The sequence below is a fragment of the Microtus oregoni genome, unplaced genomic scaffold, assembly GCF_018167655.1.
Source record: "Microtus oregoni isolate MIOR12 unplaced genomic scaffold, Mior012 000010F_ref0000083, whole genome shotgun sequence".
Taxonomy (NCBI): domain Eukaryota; kingdom Metazoa; phylum Chordata; class Mammalia; order Rodentia; family Cricetidae; genus Microtus; species Microtus oregoni.
In genome coordinates this window covers 8707358-8721613 of record NW_024543069.1, presented here as the reverse complement: position 1 = coordinate 8721613, position 14256 = coordinate 8707358, and the positions used below count along the sequence as shown (strand labels likewise).

General features: G+C 38.0%; 1 protein-coding gene across 1 annotated transcript in view; it reads right to left on the bottom strand.

Annotated features, from left to right (window-relative positions):
- The window catches only part of Zbbx (zinc finger B-box domain containing), an 87669-nt gene extending 81949 nt beyond the window's left edge, over window positions 1-5720 (bottom strand). The window contains exon 1 of the mRNA XM_041659341.1: window positions 5671-5720. The gene's annotated coding sequence lies outside the window, so the exon portion shown is untranslated. The remainder of the gene's footprint in view (window positions 1-5670) is intronic.
- Between the last annotated feature and the right edge of the window lie 8536 nt (window positions 5721-14256).

Below are 14256 nucleotides of genomic sequence, written 5' to 3'. Positions count from 1 at the left end.
TAGCACAAAAATTAAGGTGTGTAATAATTTCCTAAAGGAATTCTGATATATGTATGTGTGTGTGTGTGTGTGTGTATGTATGTATGTATGTATGTATATACATATATATATGCAACTTTAAGCTCACTCTTGTCTAAGACAAGAAATGAGAGTATTTCAAAAAACATTCTCCATGAGAAATAAATACAGAGATATTTTTGTTAACTCTGAGTTAACCATAAAAGTAAATTATTAAGAGCACACTGTTTTCTGAGTGTCTCAAATACTCAGAATTTTAAAACAACTTATTCTACAGTGCTGAACTACAGATTCATATGCACTACTACAGTATTTCATATCAATAAAAATTGTTAATGTCTAAGATTAGAGATGTATCTCTTTGAAAAGGTGCTTGCCTGCCATGCATAAAGCTCTGGATTTGAGCCCAAATAGGACCGTTAACAGATGTGGCTGAGCACTACTCAGAAAGCAGAAGCATGAAAATCAGAAGTTCAAGGTCATCAACAGGTACACAGTGAGTTTAAGGACGGGTAGTTCTGCTGGGCGGTGGTGGCACACGCCTTTAATCCCAGCACTAGGGAGGCAGAAGCAGGTGGATCTCTGTGAGTTCGAGACCAGCCTGGTCTACAAGAGCTAGTTCCAGGACAGGCTCCAAAACCACAGAGAAACCCTGTCTCGAAAAAAAACAAAAAAGGGGGGGGGGGTAGTTCTATAAAACCTTATCTACAAAATAAAAAAAAATCTCAAAAATCTCTTCTAAAAATACTGAAGTGACCATATCCTAACTGTCCGAACTATTTAATGCTATGTGCCCAGGACCTCAATAAATATGTACTAGAACTCTAATGTATTCATGGCTCTGTACTGGGAGGTAAGAAGAGTCAAGGCCTAAGAAAATTTGTTTCTGAGCTCAAATAGCTTAAAGTCAAAGAGAGCATATAAACTTGCATATAAAAGCCATATAACAAAGGAGAAATAATAAGGGCCATAAAACTTATAGACATGATACAGGAAAGAATCCAGGCTGACTCACATTGAAATAAAGTTTTGAAACAAAGGGTTTGGAGATCAGAACATCAGTTGGATAATCATTCCATATTATGGGGAGAGAAAAGTAGTTCAGGACAGGACTAATGACAGATTCAGTTTGGGTGATGAGCAGAGAATTTCTAGAGAACAGCATCCTGGGAACAGAGAGAGGATGAAGCTGATGAGGGACTGGTTTTTGTTTTTTCAGTGTCAGAAAGCAAAGTCAAGGTCTTGGGAGTGTGAGACAACCAGGCTTAACACTGAACTTGAGCCTCAGCCCAGTCAGTACTATACAATGCATAGTTCAAGCATGGAAAATTTAATCCTCAGAAAGGGAGAATTGGTGAAATTTTTTTTAGAGAAACACAGAAGATGAATATGAAAAGTTTGTTCAAAAAATTAAAGACAGCACCAACATAGAAATTTCCATCCCCACATGAAAATCCACACAATCAAACCAATTGGTCAGGTTCTTCCTCTGCAGAATTGCCATGGAATCTCAATAGTATGATCACTCTTCACAATGACTTGGGAATGCTTCTCTTAAAACTGTCTATAGAGCCAGTCACATACCCAACAAGTTCATAGGTCGATTTGATTCTATCCCTCTTAAAAATAAAATATGTTCCAGAGTCAGTGAACTCCTACCAGCCCAGGTTAATGGTTTCTGTGGGTTCCCTGGTGATGACCATGACCACGACCATCACCCCAGGCTTAGACCACCCTTCCTAGCTCTCTTCAATGTTATTCTCTGAGCTTAGCCCAGGGCTTGCTGTGGATCTCTGCATCTATTTCCATCAGTCATTGGGTGAAGGCTCCTTGAAAACAGTTGGAGTAGTTACCAATCTGATTATAAGAGAAGGCCAGTTCAGGCTACCTATCTACTACTGCTAGGAGTCTTAATACAAAGGAAAAGCTTAGTCCTACCTCACCGTGATAGGCCTTGCTATGTTGACACCAGAGGAAACAAGCCCCATTCTGAACAGAAACAGAGGAGAAGTGGATTAAGGGGAATATGGGGGAGGTGGGGGAAGGGTAGAGGAGGAGAGGAGGGAAGTAAAACTGTGGTAAGGGTATAAAATAAATGAATAAATTTAATTAATAAAAACAAAAATAATGAAAGAGAGCATTTGCAAACTATCTGATTAGGAATCAGTGTTCCAGATACACAAGGAAATCCCACCACACGAAAGCTAATATTTATATCCAGTTTAAAAATGAAAAAAAAAGTCTGAATAGACATTCTGAAAATAAGACATACAAATAACCAACAATAATATAAGGAAAAGTCACTAAGTGCAAAGAAAATAATTCGAAGGTTTCAGTACAAAAGCAAAATCACAGAAGTGCTGCATGACATGCAATATACTGGTTGTGCCATGGGGTATATTTATAATTTCAATGAACAAAAATAATTCTAGCTGTTTCCCATGGTCCCATCACATGAAATTGTGCTACTCTGCATGCCCCTTATACTGGACAAAACAAAACAAAAAGCATAATGTCTACCCCAGAGAGACTCTGTCCAGGGAAAGTCCACAGAATAGTTAAATATTGTGGGACTATGGCACATTCTGATCAAAGAAAGAGTCTAGGAAGGCATCTGTCTCCCACTCAGGCACCAAGCCTTGTCTCTAAAGGCTAAAGCAACTGTCATGCTATCTAAAGGTATCTAGGGAATAAAAAACAAATACCTGGTTTGCTTGGGGGGGGGGTGTAATATTTGCAAAAGGAATGCTCATCTACTCTTCCACCTTTAAGAATTATCTCTGTAGGAAGTAGCTTTGTGTATTTATATCAAGCAGGGGCTATAAAAAGTATCTTTTAAACATCTACAGGAGTACCGGGGAGATTGCTCAATCCATAAAGTATTCTCTAAGTATGTATGAGAATCTTCTTTCATATCTCAAGTACTTACATAAAAAGACAGGAACAGGTGTGTGTCTGTAATGCCAATGTTGGGGCTCAGGGTGGAGCTGAGACAGGAGGATGCTGGAGTATGACTGGCCAGCTGGCCGAGCTACAAGTTCAGTGAGAGATGTAACTTCAGAATCGGATGAGGAGTGATCGAGGAAAATAAACAACATGATTGAGTGTACATACACATTCATACCACACACACAAACACACATACACACACACACACACACACACACACACACATATATATATATTCACACATACGAGAGAGAGAGAGAGACAGAGAGACAGAGAGTAATAAAACAAGCAGTTCTTTCAGAAATATTACCAGACAGTAAGATAGAGTCCACCCAGTCCATCTCACCTCCTGATATTCATCAGGAAATCAAACTGCTAGCCTTCTTTCCTATCTGGATGACTTCATAAAAGCCTAAACTTACGTAAGTACCATCCAAAGGAGAACAGGAGAAGATGCCCGGAGTTAATGCTTCTGGTTCATCAAAATAATTTGTTGTCCTAATTTCCTTTGCACATTAGGACCTTTGTGGGATGTGCCTCTCTAGGCATGTGCATATGCAGGACATTTAACATCCACACAAGGATTGATTCTATCCATACAAAGGATGAAAGAAAGCCTGTAAATCTCATTAGAATGAGATGATTCAGATTTACAGCTCTGATGATAATGTGATTTAACTAATAAACAGTCTTATTCAGAGGGCACTTCACTTCACTGAATGCAGTTAGTGAGGCTTCTTTTCAATTAAATGTTTATCAAGTCGTGCACAGAAGCCAATTTATGGCGTGCATAAAAATGAAAGATTATTATGGTGAGTCATGCTATTCTCTCTTTTCTTTGGGTAAAGTCAACAAATGATTAGTCATCTTCCTCAAGATGGCAAAGCTATAACAATGTCTGAATCATAAATAGCAAAACATAAAGCTGGAGACACAACATAAAATTGCAAGATACCAATGACTTCTTTTTCTCTAAAGATTTGTTTATTTATATATTTATTTACATGTGTATGTCTGAGTGTATATATATATATATATGGTATGTGCACGACATATGTAAAGTGCTCACAAAAGCTAGAAGAGGTCATCAAATATCCCAGAACTGAAGTTACAGGTGAAGGGAAGCCACATCTCATGTATTTCCTTTACCTGGTTAGGTTGTTTGCATAATTTATTGTCATCTAGATTAATTTTCACTAACATTTATAAATCAAATTGGATACCAGATTTACTATTAGAGTTTGATGCTGTTTCTACACATGTTTTCATTTTAGGAAAGAAATCCAGTCACTCTATTGCCACAGAATGGAATGATGTGGGATACCAATCTGTATGCTGTGAGTATGTTTTTATTACCATTGGTTAATAAAGAAGCTGCTTTGGCCTATGGCAGGGCAGAATAGAGCTAGGTGGGGAAAACTAAACTGAATGCTGGGAGAAAAGAGACAAAGTTAGGCAAATGCCATGTAGCCACCCAAAAAGCAAGAGGTAACAAACCACGAGCCTCGTGGTAAAATATAAAATAATAGAAATGTGTTCATTTAAGATGTAAGAGTTAGTTAACAAGAATCCTGAGGTAATAGGCCAAAGAGTATATAATTAATATTAAGTCTTAAAGTGGTTATTTCTTAAGCGGCCTACAGGAGTTAGTGAGCAGGACCCTGTGGGTAGAGAGAAACTAGTCCAGGGGACCAGCAGAATAGAGAGTATTTGTAACTACAATAGAAGAAAGGAATGTACAATGATCATGAAACAAGAAAAAATGGTGCTAAGAGGTGCCCCAAGTTTCCAAAGAACTTAGCCCTCTTCCATTGGCAGAATGAATACTTTGAGGAACATTTTATCTCTGCAGAATTAGCCAGGCTTTTGAACTTGAGAAATGATAATATAATCCAAAAAGTTAACACTCGAGAACTGTGTTGTTAAGCTACATCAGAAACTCAAAAGCTCATAATGGTTTAAGTGACCTTACAATTCAGGATTATGCTCACAGCTATCCTTGTCTGTATATGGTCAGTAGATCATGAATGAACATACCCTGCCATAATCGAGACTCCTTTGTGGGTTACTTGAATCTTCTAATGCCTCAAATAACCTTATACACTAAAATTTAAGAGCTTACCACTAAAATGTTTATTTTTTTTTTTACTTTAAAACATATTTATAAAGTTTCTAATGATTAGATTCTTTGGGGGAGGATTAAACACTTTTACCTCATTGGGTAAAATAGTCCAAGGAAATCTGAGATTTATGAAAGAAATGTTAAATAAAAATTAAGTTTATTAGAAAACAAACACTTCAAAGTACTAAAGTAATGTTAACTCTAAATTTCAATATATCTGATATTAACACTTACTTAATATCCGTGTGTCGAATCTTTAAAAAGTGTAAGGGATGAAGAGATCATAGATGATCTCCAGCCTAAGATGCTGGGTGTGAGTGGCACATGTCATGTTTGCCCATGACAGGCCCTAACATCAGTCAGGCGGTCTGATTTCCAGCCTTTTTTATCCACTCAGGATCTCTGGAGGGCACAGCTCAGTGGTACTGAAGGTACACACACAGCCCAATATTTTATGCTCTACACCACTGCTTTCCTAAACAACTGGGAAGGTTTGTATTTAGATAGCAACGTAAGATAGTCTTTTAGGACATGTTAATGTTAAAAATGATGAGAAAGAATACTGAATTTAAGTTACTTACATCTTACGTTAGACCTGATTCGAGTCAGAAGACCCCCTTTAAGTAGTGAGGACTCTGTAGACGTAAACACTTCTCTAACTGCCTTTAAAATCTATGAAAAACACAATGGGAAAGAAGCAATTATTAATTTAAGATCAAATAAAAAGTTAGATGATTTCAAACCACAATGAAATTTTTACATCTTTAGATTACAGTTTTCAGAAACCAGGCCCTTTAATATTTTATCAGCTACATCTGTTCTCATATGACCGGCCGTTACTCTGTTTTCCCACGCATGTTTTAAGCATTCAATCATTAAGCATGTGAAGATGGTGAAACAACCAGAACTACTCTTCTGTTACTTGTTCTAGTCCCAGCAGCTGCTCTTAAGACGTTAAACCTAGTTACAGTTCTTTACTCTCAACATCATTAAGTCCAATTCATAACAATCTAAATGTCTAAACACACTCAAGGTTTTATTGGTAAATATGACTTTCTCTTTCCCAGTCATCGCCTTTCACACTTTCGAAGATTACATATTTTAAAATTTTTATAGTGACATATTTAATACCTGTCTGGGGTCCAATTGCTTCTCTAGTTCTCGAGAGCCAGCAAGATGACTCACCAGTTAGAAGCTCTTGACAATTAAACTAAAAGGCTGAATCCAAGCCTAGGAGTCCACATGGTGGAATGAGGAAAATTTCTCTGCACTCATTTTCTGACCTCCATATGTAACACACACACACACACACACACACACACACACACACACACACGCACACACTGCAATAAATATTTTAAGGAATACTCTACATACAATAACTATGACTCTAGTACTCTGCTGGCCCTTAGGATTAATATTTTCTATTAAGTATCTCCTTCCTCCTAGTCTCCTGTTCTATTTTTTCATTATTCTATTCATTACGCTGTTGGAAGACTGACTTTCTTACTGCTTCTTCCACCAAAAGAAAAAGGGAAATCTTCTCTTTAGAAACTGTGTATGTTTTCATTTATTATCATTGACTCTATTTTTGCATAACTACTTAAATAGATGCTGTTTTCTACGTAGCCCAGATATTTGAGAAGCAACTTTTCATTGATCTTTGAATCTCCATGTGTTGTCACAGTTCCTGCATATCTGACAGTGTGGAAAAATCTCATACTAAGTTGTAAAAATTTTATTTTCCACTACTCCTAACTTACTGCACAATCATATCTAGGAAGAAAAATATTAAGTCTTTGACCCACAACAAATGTTTGTGTTTTTACATATCTGCTACAAAATACAAATGAGCAATCAACGAATGTTAATCAAATATCTCTCTGTGTAGTATGAAGTACAAAAGAGCAAGGTAAGTGTTACACCAATCTTCTCTGAATGTTTGCTCTCATGAAGGAATTAAAAACACGAAAAAAAAAAAGCAAACAAAATAACTGCAGGAAATGTTAAGCATCTGGGAAGAAGGAAAGAGGGAAACTAATTTTAGGGAATTCCTTTGTAAGACACCTAGCATTGTTATGGAAATCAGAGCCAGCTTCTGTGTAGCCTGCCAGGTCAAACAACAGGATCAGGGAAAGAGGTGAGATTACCAAGAGCAAACAATTCAGTTTAATCTTATCCAGATTTACTTCCACAAAGTATTTTTTTTTTTGACACGACTTGCCAAAGTCTCTCTTCATGCTCATTTTGGTTTCAAAACAAAACAATCAAAAAGGAATAAGGGAGATAAAGAGACTTAAACATCCACTGCCTCGGGTATTTCTGGAACCAGGCACTCCTGCCCTACCAGCCATTACTTGAGAGAAGCGAACTTCAAGAGAGAAGTGGCTAAATGAGAACAGACAGGCAGAAAGAATGATGCAAAGGGATTATGTGAGATGGTTTCCGCGGTAGCTACCTGTTTCACAGGGCACCAGTGACTTCCAAGGACAAAAGAGAACAGCATTTGAAAAGAAGGGAATTGGGGATGCTGTAACTGAGGGAGGCTGGGCTTTCTCTGTCTGGGCGTCATGCTTGGTTCTTGTATGTAATGACATCATTGATCAAAGACTTTTATTTAGAAACGTGAACTCCTGGTCCAGAGCTATTTCTGATCCAGGAGTCTGCTATGGCAAGGGTCCAGCATATACCTCCTAGACTGACTGATGCTCTTCTCCTAACCCCGGGGCGTCTCCTTTCTCACCTGCTGCTGCCCGCTCTGTACCACCCAGATGCAGCTTATCTCCCGGCTCTCCACGGCAAAATCCTCCACTGGCTGTGTACCTCCTTAATCCTTCAACTCACCTGCGACCCTCTTTGCAGCAGCTGCTGCCACAGCCGCCTGAAGCTTCCGCCTTCGTCCCCTTGGTTACCGCGTTACATCGGTACCCATAGCAACCAGAATGCTGGGCTTGGTAGTGCTGTTGTCTGCCTCCAGAGGGAGGAAGAGAGTCTATGATGGGTAAGAGAATGGGAATTCTGATCCTGGGAAGGAAACTGCAATGATATTCAACAGGTTGATGTGTTGGGGAGATCGTTCGGTTGGCCTGGATGGATCTACATTTACTGATCCGCTACAGCATTGCAAGTATGGATCAAAGATTCCTACATGTACCACTCAGTTCACCCTCATAGCAACCCAATCTATGTGTGAAAATTAAGGCACAGAGAATCCAAGTAATTTACACCAAATTACAAAGCTAGCAAATGACAATCCCACAAATTGACTCTAGCTGTTTAACTTCAGTAAGCCCTTCACCCATGTATAATGTTGTACTGCTTTCAAAAGACTGCCAAGAAATTAGGACAAGAATCTAGTTCTCTTGGCAAGTGCAGAATTCACTTGGTAACAAATAATTTATCCACAGGGATGTGTATTTTAGACATATGTATTAAGATATCACATGCATATACATACAAATACAGATAAATCATGCATTCAAATGTTTTAATTGAAGTTGCTCTTTGACAATTTTATATATTGTGTATAACACATTCTATCTCCCTTTTTCCCCAGCCAATCCCCCCTACAAAACCCCTTTGCAACCCACATTCAAGTCTTTTTGGTTTTTGACTAAATGAGTTTAACAGGAGTATCTGTGGGTTTGCTCTAACCCCCTGGTTGTTGGTGGGGTCACCAGTGAACACAAAAACTAAAGACAAGGACTGCCCTTCTTGCAGAGTCCCCGTAGCCTATAAATGAGACAGGAGAGGTAGGGCCCTTGAACTCTTCTCTTGCCATGACTGACTGTTTACAGGGCCAGTTTTGTACAACGCTGTAGTCAGATAATGACAGTTGTTGTACGTACATGATTACAGGGAGGGGCTGTGTTAGCCCCAGAAGGTGGTGCCTTATATGGGGCTGCACAAATTTCTTGTTTAGATCTGAGCACTCATTCGTCTCTTATTGTAGCATGTGGTGAAGCTGTGAGTCTTGGAATCCGCTGTTGTTAAATGGAAAGAGATTAAGGCTGAGAGTAGCATTCATCTACAGGTGTAAACAGTTATTTTTCTGGTAGTTTAGCACTACACCAATTCAACTAAACAGTATCAAGTTCCCCCTAATGCCTGTGAGGTACCAAGTCATGTGTTTTATTGGGTTTACAGTACCATGCAGGGACTGTCTCCTTTGACGCTAGCCTCAAATTTAATACGAGGTTGTTGGTTATCCCTGTAACAGTCACGCCACGATCACACAGATGGCTGCACCTTGATGAGCGGGTTGGTAATGTCACTTGCAGAGCTGAGTAAGATGGCCCTTGCTTTTTCTTCCTACCAAACGTCATCATACTTTACAGGACTCTGAAAGCTAGTCAACAGGTAGGAAGTTTCCGACTTAGTTTCACTTCCCTATATATCTATATGATGCAACCAAAATGTGTAATGTCTGTAGCAATAAGATTGTGTTGGACTGAATGAAAATATTCCCCATAGGCTTATAGGGAGTGGCACTGTTAAGAGATATGAGTTTGATGGAGTGCATATGGCTTTACTGGAAGAAGTGTGGAACTGGGGATGGACTTTGAGGTTTCAGATGCTCAAACATGATCCAGTGTCTCTCCTCCCTCCCTGATGCCTGCTGATCCAGATGCAGAGCTCACAACTCCTTCTCCAGCACCATGTCTGCCTGCATGCCACCATGCTTCCCCCAATGATGATATTGGATTAAACCTCTGAAGTGTAAGACAGCCCCAATTAAATGTTTTCCTTTATTAAAGTTTTCATGGTCATGGTGTCTTTTCACAACAATAGAAACCCAAATGAATACAAGGATCTTATCAACCAAGAAGAAAAACAGAAGAGTATGTGGATGTCAGGGCAACTGAGACTTCCCTGACTGTCAATACCCATAAGAACAGGGCCTACATCTGGCATTGGGGTTTGTGTTTAGTAACTCATGGCTAGAAGCAACATTATCCAGACATGTATGGTCTCTTATAATCATTTAAATTGTATTTTATCAGATTATTAGGTAATAGGTTTCCATATTGATTTTCATATATCTTTGATTTTTGATTAACTCTTTCCCAAGCTTTCTTGTCTCCATCAGCTGTCTCTACCCTCTTCCTACTTAAACTTTTCTATTTCCATTTTTCATGGCTCCCAGAGGCACTCCAAGTTAAAAACATCAAACTAAAGATTGAAGCTAGCAGTCAGATATGACAGAGAATATGGCCTTTGTCTGTCTGAACCTGGGTTAACTAATGGAGTATAATGTTTCTCCAGTCCCATCCATCATGTTTTTTATAACTGAGTAAAACCCTACTATGACTATGGACAACATTTTGATTTTCCATTCATTAGTTTAGTTAAATCTAGGCTGCTTCTTTTGTCCAACAATTGTGACTGGAGCAGCAGTAAACATGGATGTGCAAGCATCTCTGCAGTAGGACTTTGGGGACTTCAGGAATTCCCCTGGAGTGATGGACTCAGTCACATGATGATTCTATTTCTGGATTTGCTTGTATTAGAGAAATTCTGGGCTACTTTCCAAAGTCTTAATACTACTCAAACATTTTTGTCCTGAGCAGAGAGGTTGCTGTAGTGATTTTATTCTATTTTTGGCCCCTACATAGTGTTTTTTTTACATTAAATTTCTGTATTTATAGACTACAGGTAGAAAATGTGATTGATTCTACAGTTGGTTCCCCTATAACCTTGAACGCTTAGCCACAATGCATCCATCATAGCACTAGACAGGTATTCTTACCCATTAAAGTTACTATGGTAACCTCTGCACCATTGGTCTCCTGTACCCACCAACCTCCACTTGAGAAAGAGTACACTGTTTTCCCATTGCAAATTGGGTAAAAGTACAATTATTCCGCCTAAGAGAAGGCGTTAATCTGGGTTTTGGAGTCAGACATACTTGAAATTGTGGTATAATACTATAAAATTTATTTTGTCACCATAATATACTTTTCAGATAACATACCAGTACACCTATACCATAAATCCTGTAGTGTATTAAATAAAACAAGCAGCACAAAACATATTAAGTCCCTAACCCTTACTAGACCCATAGAAAGTACTTGTAAATAGTAAAAATGGTGGCGTGGCTTTCGTAGTTGCTATTGCAGATTCAATGATATAACTTTACCTGGTCCTTCCTTTAAACCTGGTAAAATGATGGATGTTAAGAGGCCAGATTAAACCTTTAGGTTTCTTGTGCACAGTGTCCTTTCTGTAACCTTATACTCTTCAAATCACCAGCCAAAATAATTTCAACATTCATTTATTCATTCATTTGTTCATGTATTTGTGTCTTCAACAAATATTTGCTGATAGTACATTGTCCTCAGTACCAAATATAAAAATACTAAGGTGGAAGCCATAATACACATGCAGAGAACCTGGTGCAGACTCATGCAGTCCCGGGGCTTGCTGCTTCAGTCTCTGTGAGTGCATATGAGCTTTGAGCATATTGGTTTAGAGGCCCTCATATTTTCTTAGTGTCCTCCATCCCTTCTTGAACTTATACTCTTTCTACATCTTCTTCCCTGGTTTTCCTAGCCCTAAGGGGATGAATTTGATGGAGACATCCAACTTAGGGCTTAGAGTTCTGTTTCTTTCCTAAGAAGATGAGGAAAGGAAGAGAGAAAGAAAGAAAGAAAGAAAGAAAGAAGAAAGAAAGGAAAGGAAGGAAATAAGGAAAGATAAAGAAAAGGAAGGAAGAGAGGATATGGATTTGGAGATCATCTGGGAGAAGTTTGGGCATAGGAAACTACAATTATAATATATTTTATTTTAATAAATCTATTTTTGATAAAAGGAAAGAAAACAAAAATGAAAATTAAGCCAGAAACTTGAAGGAGAGCAAGGAATGGTATATGGAAGGGTTTGGAGGGAAGAAAGGGAAGGGAGAAATTATTTAATTACATTGTAATTTCAAAAAACTCATAAAAAGAAAATCTATGATTCATTTGAGTTAAAATTGTTCTCAAAATTATAAATTTTAACTGTCACCCAAAGCATAGAATTCTTCATCAAATAAATTTTTGTAACACATAGAAATTATTACTGATATTCTACAAGTGGAAGAGGAACATTAGGCCATATGTTCATATTCTGAAGTGCACAGAATGCTTGCCAAGTTGAATAATAAATACAGAATCTTTTGAACATTCCTCCTTTTTTAAATCAGTAATAGTCAATACGTGTTTTATTCCATGCATTTCCCTAAGATGGATATAAAGAAGGAAACAGACATCATTTATACCATGAAGGAACTCAACTGAGAATTTACAAACATCTACTCTGCCGTGCATGATTCTAACAATTATGAGACACAGAAGCATTATATGATTATGTGAAAGCATTAGTATCATTCAGTGGAATTTCTGAAGAGTCAAAATTAGTTTATATGTCAGATAGATAGGAATAACAATCTGTGATGAGATCAAATTCAAAAGCAAGTTATCCATAATGGAAAGAAACTTCCAGTCATTTAAAATCAGGAAGAGAAGAGTCTCGGCATCCTTGCGGAAGCATATAAGATAATTTTGGCCATGATACATAGAAACAAAAGTATAGAGTGACAAGCAGACTTAAACAATAGTTATATAGGTCCAAGACAAAATGGTCCAAGTGCAGAGTAAAGCAATGCAGAAAGCAGAGGCCACATGATTAGACTGTAAACTCTCAACAAAGTTTGAAGATGAAAGAAATGTGACTGGCGAGGAACTGTGAGTGAAACTGGTGGTCTCTAGATTTGATAGCTTAGCCTAACTGAGGAAACAGCAACTGACACACACTCGAAGGACCATGGGAGAATGGACAAGTGTACTGCAGTGGGCCGGCCCATTGAGGAAGGGGAATGAATTCAACTTGAAGTCACTGAATTTTGTGATATGAATAGGGAGTAATAGAAATAAAATATAGGTCTGGTTAGTTAGAAAATGATGAGCAGCTGCAGTGTGCACAAAAGTGTATTCAGCATACAGGTACTGAAACTAATAAAAATTAGAAATTCTCATAGAAACTTTCAAATTGCTAGAATGGTTATGTCATTAATAAAGACATGTACCTCAACACTTTAGCTTCAAACCAGTTATTGGTCCTTATCCTAAAGACCTTACTGCAAGTCACTCAGAAATAAGGCTACCAATTTGGCTAAATTTGTTAGTAGATAGGAAAAGACTTCCACATTCAACTATGTGCCCTTCTGAAACTTTAGTTCGTCTTTTTGGGTTTTTCACCTCCAAGTTATTTAACAAAAGCATTTTAGTCTAATTTTGTTATTTCCAAAGCTTTGTCTCAGCTCTGATGCACTCCAAGATCTGTGAACACATCTCCTAACATTAATTTAAAAGAATTTATACTAGCTGGCCTATTGGGACTCAATTGTTAGTCATTAACTTGAGTTACAATCCTTGTAGCAGCTCCTTAGATGAGACTCACAGATGCTAGCTATGAAACATATCCTTGCATTTAGTTTTATTCATTAAAACTCTGGATAAGCCATCAGTTTTATTATCAAATTAGACAGTAAAGCTTAGGAAGGGGTCATCAACACAATCCATAGACAAAAATGCTCAGGAGATGTTTCTAATAGATTATATAATTACCACTTGCTGCTTCTCTGACATAACCAACAACAATAATCCAAATTTTGGTTTTGCTGTACGATGGTTATATATATATATATATATATATAATATATAACATATTCATATTATACAGAGGAGAATCCCACTCAAGGGTGCTTACTGCCAAAATCTAATGACCTGAGGTTGATCCTTGGGACCCACATAGTGGTAGAAAAGAATCAACTCCTGCAGGGTGTCTTCTCACCTCCATATGTGTGCTAGAGCACAGTCAAAAACACACAAAAGGTACATTTAATAGAAAAATTTTTTCAATTGGACCAAGAGCATGTATTCTGTTATATCCTTCCATATAGATAAACAGTGTACATTGCTTAGAATATGTACATGACCTACACACTGACCAGCTTGATAACTATTGGCATAGATTCCAAGCACTCTGGCCATGTCCTGTGATATGCAGAGCCAGGTAGATGCCATGAACCTAAGGCCTCATACATCTTGGGGAACCTGTTGTCTTCACACATTCAAAGGAAAGAGATTGAATGGAAGGAATTTATGAGTGACCAGCAGTCAGGCCTA